This window comes from Helicoverpa armigera, chromosome 16 (assembly GCF_030705265.1).
Source record: "Helicoverpa armigera isolate CAAS_96S chromosome 16, ASM3070526v1, whole genome shotgun sequence".
NCBI classification, from domain to species: domain Eukaryota; kingdom Metazoa; phylum Arthropoda; class Insecta; order Lepidoptera; family Noctuidae; genus Helicoverpa; species Helicoverpa armigera.
The window spans coordinates 10,153,518-10,167,838 of NC_087135.1; the positions used below are offsets into that span (position 1 = coordinate 10,153,518).

The following is a 14,321-nucleotide window of genomic DNA, read 5'->3' on the forward strand; positions in this document are numbered from 1 at the left end:
TCTTATAACAATGGCTCATTAATTCTTTCATTCTTAGAATTTAACCTTATCATAATTTATGACCTGATGAAGTTCTTTCACTTATCAACTGTTGAAGTATAATAAAATCATTATTTATATAATATGTTACACACAAAAAGTTTTGTAGAAATGGTACAGTCATAGCCTGTTACTTTAATAAAATTAAGTCAATTTAAAAGTTGTGAACATACATAATGATTTCTTTATTGCCCCTTCATATATTACTTTGGTCCAACACAATGAGTTTTTGATGAAAATATATTGCACTGACCCAGTTTATTTAATTAAGAATAGTACCTATTGTGGGATGTTATTTAGTTTATTCTTGTTTATGAAATCAGATGAAGTTTTAGAAGTAACCGCAACATAATATACTAACAATAAACTGTCTGAATTTATGATAGTTCATCTCTTTTCAGCAGTTTTGATATTTTTTCAACTAGGATATGCACCAATTGGATGCAGTTGGTATGACAAATTACAGATAATGGTTTGATAAGGTTCAAAGTCAAAGTCAAAGTCAAAATCATTTATTAAAATAGGCTAATACGATTAGCACTTTTTAACGTCAAAATTTTACAATGACAGCACCCCCAAAACGCCCCCCTTTCACCACTTCCTAGTGTTATGGCTGGAAAGAAGAAGTGGTGAAGAACAAACTTCCCAGCAACACGGCTGTCTATTACAATTTAATTATTATTAATTTATTTTACAATTATACAATTCTATTTTATCAATTATTAATTTAAAACACCGAAAAATACAAAAAATAAAGCACTTTTGTTCCACTTCAGAACTGCCATCTGCGTTTATCTGTGAAATAATCATTAACATTATAATATGCCTTTTTAACAAGAATTTCTTTGATTTTGTTTTTAAAAGAACTGTCCGTTAATTCCAAGAGATGAACCGGAATCCTGTTATAAATGCGTACACAAAGCCCCACAAATGAACCGTGCACCTTATGTAGACGATAATTAGGTGCGGTTAACTTATGTTTATTTCTAGTATTAAAATGATGTACGTCGCTGTTTTTACTATATGAATCTAGGTTTTGCCTTACGTATATTATATTGGCATAAATGTATTGAGACGCCACAGTCAGAATACCAATGTCCTTAAACCTTTCCCTAAGGGAGACTCTAGCACCAAGTTTGTATATAGCACGGACAGCGCGCTTCTGTAGTATGAAAACATTCTCGATATCGGCAGCATTGCCCCACATAAGAATTCCGTAGGACATGATGCAGTGAAAATAGCTAAAGTACACTAGACGCGCCGTGGCTACATCGGTGAGAGCTCTTACTTTCCTGACAGCGTACGCAGCAGAGCTTAATTTACCCGTGATGCCAGTTATATGCTCACCCCATTGAATTTTGGAGTCTACTGTTATCCCTAGAAAAGTCGTAGCATGTACCGTTTCAAGTTCCTCATTGTTCAAAATTACACCGGGACCGAGATTTTTTACATTAGGCAAAGCAAATTTAATACATTTTGTTTTCTTCGTATTCAAAACTAAATTATTGGCTGTAAACCATTGCGTTACTAGTGAAAGACAAGAATTCACGTCATCAAAATCTACTCTATTCCTATCAACTTTAAAAATTAGAGACGTGTCATCGGCAAACAATACTACATCACACAATGATTTTAAATAATATGGCAAGTCATTAATGTATACAAGAAACAAAAATGGACCTAAAATCGACCCTTGCGGTACGCCCAAACGAACGGGTAGATTGGAAGATTTGACACCATTAACGTCAACACATTGCATTCTACCGCTTAAATATGAGCTAATAACACTAAGTGCGCTGTCTCTAATACCATAGTACTTTAGCTTCTGGGTAAGCGTTTCATGTTGGACGCAGTCGAACGCTTTAGAAAGATCACAGAACACCCCGATAGCATTCTGTGACTTCTCCCACGCACTGAATATATGTTTCAGTAGAGCTACTCCGGCATCCGTTGTGGAGCGACCCTTTGTAAAACCGTATTGTTCCGCATGTAAAATATTGTATGAATTAAAATGCCGGAGGAGTTGATTTAAAATTAGCTTTTCAAAAATTTTGCTCAACGCGGGCAGAATTGAAATCGGTCTAAAGTTGCCTAGATCGTTCTTGCTCCCGGATTTAAAGAGAGGTATAACTTTACTGTATTTCATAAGTTCAGGAAAGGTACCTGAGTCAATGCACTCATTAAATATACGAGCTAAATAGGGCGCAATATCGTCAATAATACAGTTTAAGACTTTAACAGAGATACCCCATAAATCACCTGTCTTTTTTGAATTTAATGACTTGAAGGTTCTTACTATGTCATAAGGTGAAATATAACTAAAGGTAAATGTGGCTTCACATTGACTAACACTACTACGTAAAAGTTTTTCGGCGTTGGTGGCAGAGGAGTCTAAGCCGCTAGTGGTCTTGATTGGAATATTAGAGAAGAATGTGTTAAATTCGCGAGCTACATCAGAATCTTTCTCGTAAACTTGATTCTCATTAATGATTTTATACTGATTATCACGCTGTTTGATTTTCCCGGTCTCGCTATTTATAATATTCCACGTCGCTTTTATTATACTCTTACTATTCTTAATTTTATTACTAAAATACATTGATTTTGCCGCATGACGAACTTTTTTAAACAATTTAGAATAATTCCTAACATATCTAATAAAATTTTCATCAAAATTATAATTTTTCATTTCATACAACTCATACAGCTTAGCTCTACTCTTGTAAATGCCGGGGGAAGCCCACTCATTGAAGTTAGCCGTTTCTTTTAGTACGAGCGTTTTGGTTTTAAAACTAGAATTAAATTCGTATTTTATTATATCAAATAGTGCTCCGTACATTAAATGGGGATTGTTTTTATTTAATATTTCATTGTCTAGTTTCGCGTTAATATTATTTTTAAAACTATTAAAACGACTGGTTGTTAAGGGCCGACATGTTATTTCCCGCTTGATTTTATACCACCAGTATCAACCAGGTTACCAGTATCAACTTCCAAAAAAGCGTGTCACGGTTGTAACAGAGATGTCCAATATGAATCGTATTTTCTTTAATCTCAATTGTTTACACAACTCATCAATAACTTAGAACATACATTTTTATACACATACTTAAATACTTTAATGCACTCTTCTTTATTCAAGTCTTTTAAAAATGTAATAATAATTTGACTAGACCTCAAAGCTTTCTACTATAAAACCTTGTTGTATAGGCCGAACAACCTTGTCAGCAATGTGAATAAACCTATTAAAAAAATTGGCAAATCGTACACAATAAAACTTTGAAATAAACTAGAAACTGACAGGGGAACAGTTTTGCGATAATAAAACCTACCTGCTTGGACCACTGCCAATGTTTTTGGTAACTCAGTTAGACGTTGAGTCATACCCCAACATATTACCTAACTCAAATACTAAAACTCTAATGTTGAATAGAATTTAAAATATGCTTGATATTGCCTTGACTTTGTTTAATATTGGGGACACAAAAAACAGGTTAATGCTCTGCAATCTAGAATAATACCTTGATTATTACGATCTGAGACTAATTATGAGCTCATAATTAGTTAGACGGCAGTTTAGCATTTCGAGAATGATTGACATTGTCATTTTCATAAAGGTCACTGCAGAATGTCAGATCAATAATGAATCTCACGTAACCATCATCATCTCTACCATGGGATAGGAACTAAAGGCCACCCCCAGCTGTAGTTATACCACAGGAAGAATTAACCGGATCTCGAGCAAAATATTCAAGTTAGGCCGTTTATATGCAGACAAGTTGAACCGTGAATAAAGGGACAAAAACTCCCGTACAGCTATTAAGTATGAATTCGTCTCGCTGCTGCAGACAGTGGTTAGACTGCGGTGATTCACCACCAGCAGGAGAAATTATTACACAATTTATTGCTCCTGAGATATTAAGTACATCAACTTCTGTCTGCTGTGATGTTATAATTCCAGTCTGCGACGGTACCCGAGTCTGGTCCCCGAAATATTGCAGACATCGAAGTTGCAGGTCTCTGAATTAAACAACGTGTATTTGTTTTAATTCTATGTAAGTGATGTGTATAACTATTACCTACAGACAAACTACCGCTTTGTAATATTAGTGTACATGATACGCGTTAACGCATCATTCCGCTTTGACTGGATAGAAATAAAACACTAACAAGTGTCAATGGAGTTGAGTAGATCTCGTTTATTAATTTATATCTATAACAGTAGTATCCTCGACAGCAGTCATTGTTCCTCCAAGTGGATAATTGAGGGACTCTGAAGGTGAATAAGAATATACCGGGTATTGCCCGCCAATTAACTTTGTTGTAAGAAGAACCACTGAGCACAAATCAGAAGAAACACATAAAATCGTAAAGACATTTCAATGGACTTGTAAAATATAACAAACCTCCATGCAGATTTATTTTTGAACTTACAATCCAATTTGCTATACTTGACGAGGTCCACAGACCTCATTAGTATCAAAAGACACTTGTATTCGGACCGATACAAGCCGTATCCGATGTCCATTGATCCGTAGGACGGAACAATGCACACGAGGCGGCGCCTGCGCAGGGCTGGCGTGCCCTCGCGCAGAGTTCACGGTCGCGCGATGCCCGACAATGACAGACCTGTCGGCCGACAAGTGGGCGAATGGCGAGCATTCAATGTCTAGTAAAAACTTGGGAAGTTTTCACACATTCGATAATGATAGTCTTATCGAGTGTGTAGATCTGAGACGGTGGTACTTAAAGACAAGAGCCTATGTAAAGTCTTATACCTAATTGACTTCTTCGTAATAATTGTTACGTAGGAAGTAACATACCTCTTTTTATACCCTCTGAAATGTTATTTTAACACGAGACTTTTACTTTTAACGATTATGTAATTAAAATAATTATTTAAGTACGCATAAAAACTTGCAACTACATAATCAATTTACTTGAAAATCAATTTGTTCGACGCGTCTTGATAATATTGATTACATAGCGAAGATGTGACGATAATGCGTCTATAAGTAAAAGCTATAAAAAGTCCATTAGAATGCCGTCAGTAATTTGTGCTAACTTATTGCAACGATGCAACTCACGGCTATCTTTAAGTTAGCTTTTTTATTTTTCCTGTCTGAAGACGAGGGATCGTCCGGTTTCAGTCTATCGGATCGATTTATATTCGCAATTGTATCGTTGGTGCTATTGTATGCATCGGCGAAGAAGGACGTCTGGTATGCTGAGCCGTAGAGGCAATTGACTCCGTAATTCTGCGTACGGTTTGCAAAACTCGATCATCGTTTCCTGCAATTACGAATCGATATAGTGGTCACCGATCGGTAATAGGCATTTTAATCGGTTCCTAAGAATCTTGCATTGGAGAAGTAGTTGCATTTATAGTCCTGTTATTCGTTACTATCTACGAGTAATTGCATCGCCACATTAAATTATGTGGCAATGAACATCTTATTCCCCGTAGCAATAACATGGCCAAGAAAATTTAATTTTCGAGCATACTTTACGAGACATGTTTTTGCCGCATGCGACATTCCCGAGCCATTTGCGATAATTCCCTCCCCGTCTGCATGGAATGTAGCTCCATTCTTTTATATTCAGGTTTCCCTTTTTGACCTTGACCTTCTGAAAAGAATCCGCCGAAGGCCTCTGAAATTTATCAAGGAATGGATGAAATACTTTACCTTTTTATGCATGGCTACCTTTTGTTCTGGAATTCTTCCGCAGCATTGTTCTTAATGCTTTCTAGTGCTTTATTTTTAAGATGTTCACAGAACTATTCGCTGACCTAGCAAATTAAGCTTCCTCGCTCAACCGTTTTATATTATTTTTGTTTGTAAGAACTTCTTTAACGTGCTCAAGATTTCTTAGCTAGACAGATATGTATGACGACTTTTAAATCTGTTTTCTAATCCAGTCTTAAAATTCACGTTTTGTATTAAAAAAACAAAGAATACTAGATTAGCGGAATTAAGAAAGGGAAAGTAATAAGTACAAATGGAATAGAAAGGCTTAAAATGTGCCCCAATTTTCTCCGTAAGCTTCTAATTCAATTATTTCGTTCATTTGGGCCACCTGCTGTTTTCTGAATCACGGCCTATTGTTTACCAAGCTTACTGTAAGTGATGATTCACTTAAAATATCTTTTTATGCGTTTTTGTGATTCAAAGGTAGTCTCAAAGTTTTACGGTTGAGGCAAGTGCATCTAGTGTCTAGACAGGTGAATGAATAAGTGAGAGATATTAATTTCTCGCTTTCAAAGTTAGGGTAAGTTTATGTTTATTTTATACGTCTGGATCAGGATAGAGCTGCTGCTTAAATTTTTATATGGTTGATACTTCGTGGATGGTAAAATTTACTAAGAGCATGAAATATTCTCATTTCCGCATTGAGTAGTCTTTATAAAATTTCACCACTCCTAACATTTAGATTGACGTTTATGTTGCTAAGTTTAATAAATCTATCGTACGCTCTCGCAGCATTGTTCATCTAATTGAGATATTCAGATATGACGGTATTGACACCGATAGCTACATTATTACTCATTGTACTATCTCTAGCAATTTCCCCTGATCGTAAATCAGTCATGGTGATGCATTAGCTCTCCCATCTGATGTCTATCAGAATTTCTTCATTGTTCTCAGTTTCGTTACTTCATTACGGAGTTGTAATACTTTCTTTATTGCTTTCAGTGTTGACTGGCGCATATCAATAAAGTTTAACAGTTCTATCTAGTGACTCACCGGAGCTTGCTCGGGTTGCAATGCCAGCAAAATATATTTGTTTGTCTTGAGGTACATGTCTGGTCTGTGAATCATTTCGGAAGAAGAAAAATGGTTTCTTATTATTGTAGGACACCGCTTTCTGTATGTATCCATATCAACATTTATTTATACAAATAGTTCTGCGTATAATTTTTATTCTAGTTGATATATCAACATATCCAAGGGAAATGAATTAAGGGAAATGAAACATCCAATACATGTTACATTAGATTAGATGTAAAGGTTCCTGTATTATTTGCCAAGCGGGTATTGTCAATTATTGGCACTTGATTTCATTCTTTTGCGTTCTTTAAGCCGAATTACTGTTTTTTCTCTTTAGGTTCTACTTTAATTGAAACTTACTTTACACACGAAGATATTTTTGGAAATAAGCTTCAAAGCTTAGCTCTAACAAAAGATTATCTAAGGTTATGTTAGTATTTGGTTTAGGTTTCTAAACAATAACGAACAATCGGCCAGCTGTTTATAAATACCAAACTGTATTCAGCAGACAATGTCCATGACCGCTTCAGATCACGCAGAGCCCGCGCCGTCATGACTCATAGCCTAGGGTTGCTAGATTTTACACGATATCTTCAAACGTTGCCAAGTGTAAAATTTCACGGTTTCGGTAACGGCAGATTAAAATTTAGGTGTTGATGTCTTGCAGTGTGTGTGGGCTGTGAATGCATGAAGAACTTGAATTAAGATTCTTGGATAAGTTAGCGGTGTGGACTCTTGAATACTGACGCAAAGAGCCTTTGTGTCGTGTAATACTTTTACGTCCTCTTTTACATTAAGATTCGATTAAGCTTTGTAGGTATGTGTACGCATTTTCTAGTTAAATTCAAACGCGTGATCAATCTTATTAAAAAAAACTTCTTAAAATAAGTTTAAGTATATCTGATAACACAAATGATGACCCTAAACTCAAACACGATTAATCGCACAGAATTCGTTCCACATGATGCGACGCTTGAAAGCTAAAGTTACATTTTTAACGACAATTAATTTCCGTTTTCACGACATGGAAGTTACTTTATAAATCAATCTGATGTCAGTTAATTAGAGAACACTGTTATTTTGAAATACGCTAAATTGCTTGTAGTTATGATAACTTCGCGTGTTGTAGGATTGATGCTTATCCGTTGTTTGTCACAATGGAGACAAATGGTACTTTCAGAGCTGTGGCGTCTTTACTAAGTTAGTTTTCTGAGTTTCTAATCTCCTCAGTCTTATTAACAAAGTTCGTCATTACATTCCCAGGTAGGAATAACATAAGGATTACTTCTTTTACAGCATTTAGAATAAAAAAGCAACTAAGTATCGGTCCCGCCGTAACATTACAACTTAACACGGCTTAAAATCGACTAAACGCAGCACCAGCACAAATTAGAGCTTCATAAACGTTTGCTTTATGACCGCTGCATGGAAACAAGTTTATTTGTAGTGATGTAGCATGTTACAGTCCAGTGAAACGCTGAATGCTCATGAATTTACTAAATAATACGAACATTGTGTGAATTTAGTTTATGTTGTATCAAATTCGGTATGAATAAAATTGCTTTGATTCTACTAATCCTTTGTCTAGAATCCAAAGTCGTCTAAATTGTAGTGTCCCATTTAATCCCGAGCCTCCTTAATTTGCAAGTCCTGGGAATCAAGAGCCCTGATTGGTTCAATCTGTCGATCTAGTTTCTCCCATCACTAGTTTCCTGTAAGTAGTTAGAGCTGTAACTGCCGGCAATCAGCGAGCTAGTGCGGTCTCAATTTGCCGATATTATCGGTTTTTGCCCTGCATTTATGTTGCATTTAATCTCATATCAGGGATCTTAAGGTTTAGAAATATCGGCCAAGATCATTAATGTAATTGATAGATCGCGTTTTCTGAACATGTGGTTTTTATTGAAGGTCATGTTATTAAGGTGAACATGTGAAGCTAGATAAACCATCTGTCGAGGAATAAAGGGTAGAGAAGTAAAGAGACAACTCTTGCAAATGAATGAAAGAAATAACACCTATCCGTTTTGTCAGAGAATTGTTCCTATAACTGCCATCATAAGTCGTTGGACATGCGCTCGGTTTAAATCACTTAATATGTAGGTGTCGTAGCTAGCCTGTGACAACCGGGGGAGAGATAGGTTGTGCTAAATTTAGCTCGGGACTAACAAGTCTAGCAACCTGCAATACCCACACTTGAACAAGTGCAGTGGAAAAATGTTGCGCTTGCACGCGATGTGAGCATTCCACTCAAAGATTATAGCAAAACTTAACGTACGTACAGACAAATTATGATCCTGATGTCTGAAATGATTAGATTGAAAAATGAGTTTTGTGTACATTCATTTTTTCCCAAAAGAAATTGGCGTAGTCCTAAACGGATAACCCTTGTTTCTGTAACATTATATCGTCTCCATCAGATATTGATTGTTTGTTCGAGCTACAATCTATTTTCGTACTTTTAATATTTGATCGTGTTTCTTTTGACGTAACTTGATAGACTTCATCAAACTTAATAAAAAACAAGTAATCTTTTAAAGTTATCTCTTTATCTTTATGTAAAAGAATGTGCTCTCTCGCTATCTTTGAATAATAATCAATGTTATTATTACCTATTGGGTTCGAAACACGCTAGTTCTAATTGGCAATATCACAAGGGAAAGCTAATCGTCTTGGAGCAAAAAGTCCACTAGCCTTTGTTACTAGCCCAGCTATTACAAGATAATGGATTTCTATGTACTCCTGTACATTATTGGCTCGACATTCGTTTGGTCTATTGTACAGAGAGAAAGCAATCTCTTTGTGTAGATTACTCTTAGTGAACATACGATCTATGTCTTAGGGGAATTCTGGCATTGACGTCCCATTCTGATTATTATTGAATCTCCTTTGATTGAATTTGCTTTGCACATATCCCATGTAGAAGTCAATGAAAGAGTAAAATGTGTTGATTGTTACTTTTAAAAATGTAAGGAAAACGTGCTTTGATAAAAATTCTGTTTATAACTGACCCACTTAACTTTTATCACTTTTGATCAGTCGGTGAATGACTTATTCTGGTTATGAAACATACTTACTTTAATTTAAACAGTGCCTGCATGTGAAGTGAGTGAGTCATTGGAGTCAATGAAGTTTATTGAAAGTATTCGCAAATGTGTTAGCTTTGTTACATTCTGAATAACTGTCAGATTGTTGCATTATTGTTTTTTTATTAACGGTATATACTTTATAATGTTATTTGCACACAATTATATTCTGCAATAACTGTTAATATGTCATCAATGCTTGGAATGTGTTCCGCATTTCAATAAAGCAATGAATATCGTTTACTTCCAGTATTAAATAGTGGAAGTCTGATACGATTGATAAATAAAGATAGTAACACTGAATAAGATAACAAATCGGCCGATACTCTCACGTTCATTTTTCCTTAAGCTAAGATAGAGGAAGTTAACTATTCAAAGGGAATTTCTGCTCTCATCTCAAGCAAACTGAACGAATGAAAATCTACTGTGATTTAATTAACCGGCCCACTCAGCAGATACGGCTAGTCTATACCAAGTAACTGTGTTCCCTTACTTACATAAGTAGGTACTATTACGTCAGTGTGAAAGTTTTTCGGCCCGTAACGTGGGAATTTAATCAATTGTTTGATTTTAATTAAAATTGTATCGCAGCTTTGTTTGTTGTTTGTACGTTGTATAATATCGATTGTATCTTGATTGGGAAGGTAGAAATGTGATTAACTGAAAAGGTTTTCACTTTTTCAAGTAGCCCTCGAATTGTTTAATTTATCTTAAGTAGAAATACCATTTCGAAAAACAATATAGCATAAACTTTCAAATGTTTTTGTGGAAAATGAAATATTTTCGAAGATTCGACAGCATTAGAGCTTAAATTCGTGACCTAAAAAGGAAACAGCGAAGCGCGTTTAATTTAAATAAATTGATGCCGAGCCGGGAATGAATTTTCAAGCTTAGTATTTGCAAATACCGGATACAAGGGTTACAGGTTCAATTTGCTTTCGTTAATATTTACAGCAAAATTTTCGTTCCTTGTAAGTCACGATAGGAATTAATTATTTCTTTGCTTTGTTTTCTTGTTGTTCCAATGTTTCGAATTCCTTTTGCAATAAGTCTAGCATACCAGACGAAATTACTTTTAACCGACTACGTTATTATGCACTTTCTTTGACGTAGTTTTTAACTTTATTTTTGTGCTCTACATGGTCAGTGTACTGTGGGTATATGAACGGCTTTTTCTTGCCTAGCTAAGTGCTTTTTTGCTGATGACTAATTTAAATAGTTATCTTTTTACTTTATGGTTTTTGTGGCGTTCCCCAAGGGCAGGTGTTTGGGCCTCCACGTTTTAATGTTATTTATTACTGAGCTGCAGTCCAGTGTTATCTCATACATTATTTAAACCTTTCGAACGAGTTTACTTTTCTTATTGTCTGCGCATTAATTAAATCTTTTAAATTGTCCCTTTCGAATTGGTCAGTCTCATTAAAGGGATACTGTAATGTAACTTTGTGATATGTAGCCGTAGGTGGTTCAAAGTACGAATGTAAAAAATGAAACAAGCAAAAAGGTGCACGGCACATGTACTCGTCTAAATAGCACGGTAGCATATAAAGCATTATTAGGCAAAAAGAAACAACAAAACAAGCTGCGGAGTTTACGTAGAAATTTGTGGAGGTATAATATCCAACAATATATGCCGCAATATATGCACGCAAGTGCTGCCAACCACACAGGGTGACCATCCTGTACCCTGCTTAGTTAGCTGAAACAATTATTTCATGATGAATTTGCCCCTTGAATTTACGTGTCTTCCAAAACTTTATAACGATAATTTGTCAGCTATTGTCGCTGATACTATTGCAACAAATAAGGAAGTTCCGGTGCTTAGGGAACTCGCAAAATAGATTATCTAACCATTAAAAGGACTCACTTTTGTCGATGAAATAATATGGGCGTTATTAATTCCAATAATCCTTCTTTGATTAAATTCGTACCCAAGTTGATTTAAAGTAAGTGGTAATTCAAGGAAATGGGGTCACGAAGTTCCTCGCTAGCTTTGAGCTTAACGTTGTTAAACGCTTTAGTTAAAACCATTGTACAGCGTGGTCTAGGTTAAAAGTTTCGATTGGTTTTAGCTGTTTAACTTCTTACTAACCTTTAGCGATAAGCGTTCATGACTATATTATCATTCTCCCTACTTTTATCTGTCAAGTTTTTTAATGCATGAGAATTCTCATTCGTATTTCCGCTATTTGACCTCTCATTATCTCAATCCTGTCTCAAGTCAATATTTTATTCTACTTTTAAGATAAGCTGTATAATTTGATTGTTCTTATCTAAGCTATGCGTTTGTATTATGTTTGCCAGACATTTTGGCGTCTGCGTATCGATTCTCGTGACCTTGCAAAAGCTTATGTAACTTTTCATTTGAAGGTCTCCGCATCCCGGTCTTGTCTTCATGTATTTAAGTGAGCTTCGTTTTAGTGGTAATGGATGGTCTGTTCGGGATAATGGGCTGGGGTAATAAAGTGAATACGGTAGGCTGGATGGTTGATATGAGGACCGTTTCAATCAAAATGTGATTAATTATATCGCTGTAGGTACTGAAGTGATGATGGATGATTAATTTGGATCCTGTCACATACGGTTTATGGCTGTAGAAACGTATTACACAATAGTTAAGTATACTGTAATTGTAATTGATCTAGAAAATAATCTGTATGAAATTACGGAACTTATTGCAAAGTCAGAAAGCAGTATTAATGCATCATCATTTTGACGGACATTTAAAAGCCCAAAACACCGTACGCGTGATGGATACGACTAACCTTAAAATACATTTTAATAAAAATTAAAAACTCCAATGTGCCATCAGTATTATTAAAAGCTTCCCTAAATTATTTATCAGTCCATTCATCACGATTGATGGTAACCCTGCATATTGCGCATGTGTGCGTCAGTGCATACGCGTAACTTGCACAAATGCGCTTGTAGTGAGCAGGGCGTGGGTAGGGGTGGCCACCCCAGCTAACGCGATTGGAAAACTTTAGGGCGGTGCAATCGCTCGAAAAACGAGTATTTTTTTTTACTTCGCTTTTATTAGAATTTGATTGTGGAGTCGGAAGAATGCTGGGAAAGAATATCAGAGATGGCGAAAATTGGATTATAAAGTTTTAAGTTCATCATTCCTGTTTGTTCTCCCATAAATAAGACATCAAATGTTTGTTCTTTGTGGCCTTTGTGTATTATATATTTACACTATAATTATGTCATGAATTAGCACTACAATGCACATAGCATAATCAGTTTTATTGTTACGCTGCGTCACACTAACACGTGCAATAAAAGTCGCGTTTATTATTTGTACAGTCCATCTATAGTGGTAATCCACTTGTCGTTATTTTTCTACATCTATCGACTCGATAATGCTAATCGAGGCGCCTAGCTGCGTGCGCCACACTATACTCGGCCTCCAGTCGATGTAGTTTAGTACGCAACGAGCGACCGACGCGAACGGACGTCGCGACGCTCTGCATCGTGCCGGCATTATTATAAAGCACTTTTTAAAAACATTCACGCGTCCTACGGAACCGTCCTCAGTTTTCTATCGTAATAATCAGTGTCAGTGCTTTTATGTTTATTCAACACCTTGGAAGGATTATTATGTATGCGCCAGGAATTCCGACTGCTTTCATCGAATATCTTTACCTCTTTTTTCCTATTACACAGTGGTTATTTACGCTTATCGGTCGTTCAGATATTGAATTTGTATAAAAATTTGAAATCGCATGTTTACCAACTAGGTCTGGTATGTTTATTCATTACATGCTTCTAATACGTAACGTTTTCATCGCTAGACATCGAACGAAAAGTTAAAATATTTTAATTAAAATACTAATGAAATAGGCTTTCTTAGATTAAGTCTAGATTTGTGAAATGCTGACAGTATCAATAAATATAACTCAATTAAAAAAGATTGCTACCTCTCGTCTATATCGTAATAGAAAATCAGTTTTCTACACAATGTAATTAAAATTCCAATCAACGGTTCAATTGTCTTCATCTTGATCATGACACTTTCTAACACTGCTTCACTATCTTCTACTTTCTTGAATTAAAATCAACAGGTACAACCATATATTATGATATTTTTATGTTAACCATGATCAAAATGTCACTGTAAGCTTTGTAATAATTCAGTCATTTTGTTCATGGCTATAAGTTATAAGCTTCACTAGTATTTAAAAGCGGCTAATGCATCGTTAGGTGCATCAAATATGTATCAATTGAAATACGGCTCTATCATATTAAGCTAAGAGTTGAAAATCAAATCATGGTTTACAAATTCCAAACTGCGGTTTGAGGATTATTAATGTCCATACACGTTAATGCTTTAGAAGAATGTCCACTCTTCATCGTTATGCCGCTTTTGATACTGAAAGTCGAGTTCTAAAAGCATCTATAGACTCATTAGAAAGTTTTGTTGTCGGCT

At 35.5% G+C, this 14,321-nt stretch overlaps 1 protein-coding gene across 13 annotated transcripts in view; it reads left to right on the forward strand.

Moving 5' to 3' along the window:
- Positions 1 to 14,321, forward strand: part of LOC110372101 (kinesin light chain) — a 59,104-nt gene that overhangs the window by 2,149 nt on the left and 42,634 nt on the right. For 10 of the 13 annotated variants that reach the window (XM_064038594.1, XM_064038602.1, XM_064038605.1 and 7 more), the window contains exon 1: positions 13,293 to 13,450. The exons of 1 other annotated variant lie outside the window; for it this stretch is intronic. The gene's annotated coding sequence lies outside the window, so the exon portion shown is untranslated. Of the gene's footprint in view, positions 1 to 13,292; positions 13,495 to 14,321 lie in introns of those variants that run through there. 2 more of the 13 variants (XM_064038596.1, XM_064038595.1) reach the window with 2 other exon arrangements.